This window comes from Mastacembelus armatus, chromosome 21 (assembly GCF_900324485.2).
Source record: "Mastacembelus armatus chromosome 21, fMasArm1.2, whole genome shotgun sequence".
Classification (NCBI taxonomy): domain Eukaryota; kingdom Metazoa; phylum Chordata; class Actinopteri; order Synbranchiformes; family Mastacembelidae; genus Mastacembelus; species Mastacembelus armatus.
Genome location: NC_046653.1, coordinates 3987511 through 3993909, shown reverse-complemented (window position 1 = coordinate 3993909; position 6399 = coordinate 3987511).

Genomic DNA, 6399 nt, shown 5'->3' with positions numbered 1-6399 from the left:
GCATGACTATAACAATACTTTCACATGCAAAAACTGAAAATAATTGCAATAGTAATTCATATGCTATGACTTTATGACAAACTGTCAGATACAACACATATCTGCCTCTTCAATCAATTCACTTTGCATTTTCACCCGACTGATCTGAAATGATTAACTGGCCACTGAGCTGATGTATACGGATCATCGGCTTCGGATATTGAAATAAGATCTGCTGCATTTGATATGAGGAAAACCTGGACGTCCCTGACTCGACAAGATTACCAGAGAGCAGCTCCACATCTCACACACACACACTACATACAGGGATTTATGACAGAATAAAACCTTCATCACAGATGCAGGGATACGTAAATCCTGCTCACGTGTGCACATGGCCTCATATGACATGGCCATATAGCACCAGCAGGAAATATCCATTTCCATAAACAAGCAGAAGCTCACTCAGTTAAAGTAGAAAACAGAAATAAGTTTGTATAACTCTTTGTTATGTAAGCACTGTTGTGCTCCAGGCCCCCACCCCCCTCCCCATGTTTGCCAGGCACTGTCTGTGATGTGGAGTGGGAGATGCCACAGCTGCACGTCCCTCTCAAAACAGAGGGGATGAGAAGTCTGCCTGTCAGCTACAAACAGCACAGAGCAAACATGACCCCAGGAGAGGCTAAACAATCTGGACTCATTTCTGTGCTTTTTTCTTCTACATGACTCCCATTTCCTATGGTAATCCCAACTTGACTGCTCTGGAAGGCTTTGCCCTGATGTGGGATTTGAGGGTTTGATAGATAAAGTGAAAAAATGCTTTGTGACTGTTCTCTGAGATCATGTTAAACTTGATACCTTTCTTTTGCAAACTGTCATTTGAGTACTGTTCTGTTATTAAATACTAACCACTTTGTACTCTGCACTAGTGTGCAGTGAATACCAAATAGACAAGCATCTGTGGCAAAAGATCTGCTGAGCCATGGCAGAATATGCTGGATTTTTGTTTGCCTATATCTTGTCAGAAAGCATTTCTTCTGTGAACATTCTTGAAACTGGATGGCAGACAGGATTTCTAAGGTTTTTGAGAACTACAACAATACCATGATTTGTGACATGTCTGCTATTTTTTATGAATATAGAGCAAGAACTCGTCTATGAACTCCCATGTAACAGCTGGTTGACACTACCACAGAAATATGGCTTTCACACCTTATGCCAATATAGGCTGAATCTGCACAGTCACAGGTGCCTGCACATCTCTCCTCTGTGCAAATGCAAACATAAATATGTGATAAAAATCTTGTTGCAGTATATGCTGCAGTGTAAATTTGTTTTCATAAATCGCTGAAAGTACATGTGTGTTTTAATGGCTTTATTTCTGCTTAAACAATTAGTTCAACTCAATTAGATATCAACCAGCCTGGTATATCTTCTTCTTCTGTGCTATAGAGCTCCACTGTTGTTGGAAAACACATCAGTAAGCCCCACTGGTGCACTGACATGTTTCTTCATTACCATTAGCACACACGCTATAGTTTATTTAGCTTCAATCCCACATCTTCCTGCAGTAAGACACACTAAGACACATACTGTGTATTAAACTGCAGCTGAAAATACAATTTTCTTTGAATAATTTATGACACACAACCGAACATTTTTACACATCACTCTGGGATCTGCGTTATTGGAAATTGAACTATAAATAAAAAATAAGGAAATAATCAAATGTTTTTGACAAGTGGATATGTGGTAAGATGTAGATGTTGTGATGTCAACAAAGGGATTCCTGCTTCATGCACTCGCTCTCTCTCTTGTTCCTTCTCTTTGCCTGTGTGTGTGTGTGTTTGTGTATGTGTGCGAGTAAAGGGACCCCTCTGTGCCCCTGTGGAGGTGACTGCAGTACTTTACAGCCTGACAAAACGGGCACCTTGGGGATCTGACACACACACTTACATGCACACAGTGTGGACCTCACTGACACTAAAGTTAAGATCAAAACACACACCCAGCACCCAAAGAAGCTTTACACAATATAAAAAAATGAACTGCTACCAAGCCAAAAACAAATGCCCTTATCCATGCCATTTCCAACTGATGATAAAACACATGCTCTTCATACAGACACACAAAACTACCTCACAATTACCTCCTCACTGAGCTTGAAATGAGCCTAAATGGGAATGACGACTAGGTGGTCCACCTGACTCCAACTCACTGCAGTGAGGCCTCAGTGGAGGATGCAGCTTTGTGAGTCATTCTGAGAGAAAACAGGCTACAGCATTGGTGCCAAAGTGTTCCCACTTCCCAGGAAAAGTGCAACTCTGTCCCACACAGGGTATTTCTCTAAACACATTGCCCTGGGAGTACATGTCTGGGATGAGTCACTCCTCAGGAGGTATCCCTCTATGACAAGCCTCAGCGAGTCGAAAATGGCACTTACGCCAGATCACGGATTGAGATCACCCTCTCCAAGTGCAGCAAGCTGACCTTTCTATAAATGGGAATATGGGCTGTTTATGGATTTATGGAAGGTATAAAAACTCTATTAGGACATACTACACAAAAGTATACCAATGGATCTGCTAGAGGCATCTGAGCTGCTGAGTAGACTATTCTCTTTTCTTCAACCCATATTTAACAAACAGTCATACCTAGAGCCATGACTGTGGCTGTGGGTCAGTCACAACAAATTCCGGTTGTGCAGCCAGTGCAAACTGCTCAAACCCACATAACTATGTTTTTAATTCAAGTGGAATATTCCCCTGAAATACCAACTATGTCATCCAGCATATGGCAAAAATGTTTATCAAATGATGCAAAATATTTTTAGAATATTTCCATGTAATGGAAGTGAACCACCTTACTCATTGAATGTAAACATCAAATAGTAATAAGGTCATTTGAACAAAATTAAAGCCACTTGGGAGTAAACAAAAGTGGTAGGCGGTTTTAGTGATGGATTAATAAGGACCTGTACATAAAGCAGGGAGGTAGTTAGTGACATCACTGCAGCGTGACACCACCTCTACTTCCCTCTAATTCTGGTTCTAGCTTCACAGCCTGTGCAACACATAAGGTCTCACCTCACCATTCCAGTCCATATAATGCACAAAGGCTACAAAAACGGGAAAAAACTGGGCAAAATGCATTTTGCAATAAAAGCTTTTCAAATGTTTTACTCTAGTAAAAGAAGCCGATGTTGAATGTCACATCATCTTATCAACCCAAACCCAAAATCTAACTGGTACCAGCTTTAAATAGTGGACAGTTTTCTATACTTGTTGCTTGGGAACAAAAGAAATACACACATTACGTATGACATACTCATTTCAATATAAACATTAAATTTTGGACCATGTTTAGCTTTAAGAGCTCATATTTGTTTAGTAGCACATCTGATTGAATTATACATTAACATTAGGCCTTTTTCACAGGAGACACTTTGACATATTATAGTAGGAAAAGCACTGATGCTTGTAAATAATGAAATGAGTGATGGAGGAATTTCATTTAGCTGCTTCAGGATTTGCTTATGATGGCTCAGTGAGACATTGTCATGGCTTCCTGGGACACTTACCATGAATGTTACTGATAACACCTGTGCTCCGGGCTCCTTTAAGGGCCTGGAACACCCACACTGGTGTTTTCAGTTCCTCCAGCCAATTAGACGTTCAGTCACATAAAAGGCTGGAAATAGTATGACGTCACCAAAGTCTATGTACTAATAAGAGTTACAACAGGGCATATTGGCCCCCTCTCCAACAACACAAACAAGGGAGTCAAAGCAGAAGCAGCTTCTCCACATCAATACATCTCATCAGTGTGTGTGTGTCTTCAGGTGCTTCAACAAATGACATGTTTCCCCACATGATTTCTGAAGAGGTTTGAACCCCCATTCTCTCCTCAACAGTCTATCACATCAACGAAAAGCGTGGCCTTGTAAAGCCAACCTCGGAGCAAACAGACGTGTCTGATCTTCACCCCGGTAACAATCATGGTAGATTAATCAGTTTAGCATGAACCCTGCAGCGTGATGGTGACACAGGGTTGCTACTATCATATAAGCTAAGAACTTGGTTTGAAAGTGTGTGGCACATAGTTAGATTTGTAACTGTGTTTGTGAATAAGGGTCTAGTCACACGTACCTGCCACTTCTTTTGCTGCATAGTCAGTAAAGACTGTATTTTTTATATATTACATGGTTGGTTCAAACAGGATCTCCACAGACTTACACCCACTTCCCTTATGTTTAGGATCAACAAGTTATTGTGGACTTATGCAGCAACGTATGCAAGTGAATTTATAGATTCTGTAACACTGGGACAGATGTCAGATTAACAGGCCACCCTCTTCTCAAGTTGTGTCAAGTGAGAAAACGTCTTTTTGTGGCACTTTACATGAGGCAAATAAAATCTGATTTATTCCTCCTCTTCTTCTCTCATAAGAGATCTGTTTCATGTTTTTCCATAAGCTCTACATGTTTGCAGTTTTGCAGACTTCAGCCTTAACTTTCCAGCAGAAGACTGGGGAAAAGTGTAATCAATTTACACACTGGAAGAGCTCAATGGGAAATTCAGCAAAGGCACTGCAGGGCCAGATTACAGGATTATGTTACCTAATTTCAATTATGAGCACAGCAACCTTTTCCTTAGCTAAGTGATAACCTTACAGATGGATGTAAACACAGGCCACTCTCTAGACTTCTGGGCAGCTCAGCATCACAGAGCAACAGAGATGTGAAGGTAAAATCACGTTACATAACAGTCTGTCTCCAAGTGTAGTCATTTCAAATCAATCTGTGTGCTGCCGAGGCCGCACATGAATGAGCAGGACATGCAGTTTGGGCACGGGCACTGTGTGCAGGTGTCATCGCTCGCTGTTGGATTGCTGTGGGAATTCCCTACGTCATTTTCTTTTTATGCAGCTCTTTCACAAGACGCACGCATGAATAGCAAAATCATCAACCTCATTCAGTGCAAGAACTGCAGAGTGCAATACGCGCAAGACGACGCAGCGGTTGTTTAATGACAGATGCTTTGAGCATCATCATCATCATCATCATCATCATAACCATGAACACCTAAGTCCTGGCGGCGCACTGGGTGGCAGAGCTTACCTTTGGCGCAGAGGTGCAGGATGGGGAAAACAGTGCGCTGGTGATGGCCACCAACACCTGCCCAGTGTGCTGCGAGGGGATATCACGGTTTAGCTCGTTATCCCTGCAGTCCAAATGAGACGACACGGGCGGGGTGCCGCGCTAGGGCCCCCTCCTTCTTAAACATTCAGAGCCTGGGCCGCTTTGGGCTCGTAGTCACGTAATAAGACGGTATCCCTCTGAAAAAGATGCGGCGCTTCAGAAATATTCCCCCCCTCTTGGTTAGCGGAGTCCAGAGGTGTGCGCATCAACAAACTCTGTCCGCACCGGAGGCTGCTGCTGCTGCTGCTGCTCCAGTCGTGCAGCTCATATAGCCATCACATCTTTAGTACTCCCCCTCTCTGCATCGCAATGCGCTGCAGTTAGTACCGTCCTCCCACCAGTCACGGCAGATGCACAAAATCTGACTGGGTCAGATACACGCACCGCTGTCAGAGCCAAAGAATAAAGCCGACAGGAGGTGGCGTAATGTTGACTTATTTACAGTGGACTCTCCTTTTTTGGAGCGCGGAGGGATTTATTCTGTAGATCGTGAGATGTGGCTTTGTGGTGGGAAGAGTATATACACTGCATATTAATGTGGGAAACTAACAAAGTGGGCGGTGACTAAAGTCACGTCCCGTAGAGAAAGACACCGCACTGAACGTAATCAGCTTGTGGGTCACTGCAGATACATCTAGTGAGAGCCTTTACTCAAGAGCTGCACTGAAGTGTCATTTCGAGGTAGACCTACTTATACTTCGATTTGTAAAGTTTTATGTCACTGTGTAGCTACTTAGAACCATGGACGGATTACTGAACCCGCTCTATTGGGCCCAATGAGTGAGGGAGGCCCTAGACCAGAGAACCATAGAAAACATGACAGCAGAAATATGAAAAAGAACCACAGGACACACAAAACAAGTAAAATGAGTGGAAAATGACTACAAAGAAAGTAAAAAGAACCACAGGACAACCACAACAAAACACAAACTGACTACAAGTCATGCGGTTGCTCAGTCACTGAGTCCTGTTCTGAGGAGCTGTCTGTGCTCAGGGGCCCACTGGCTCCTAATTGCTCAGAATCTGTTGCTTCTTAGTGGGAAATATTGTTTTGTTTTTTTTTACATTAACGAGAGAGCAGGTGAACATTATACATACAAAACATATGACCAGTAAAATAGCCTACATTCTTGTTATTAAACATAGCTCCATCTCAATCAAATGCATCACTAAAATGCCCATCATGCATTGAGGAATATTACTATCACTCTGACATAGTG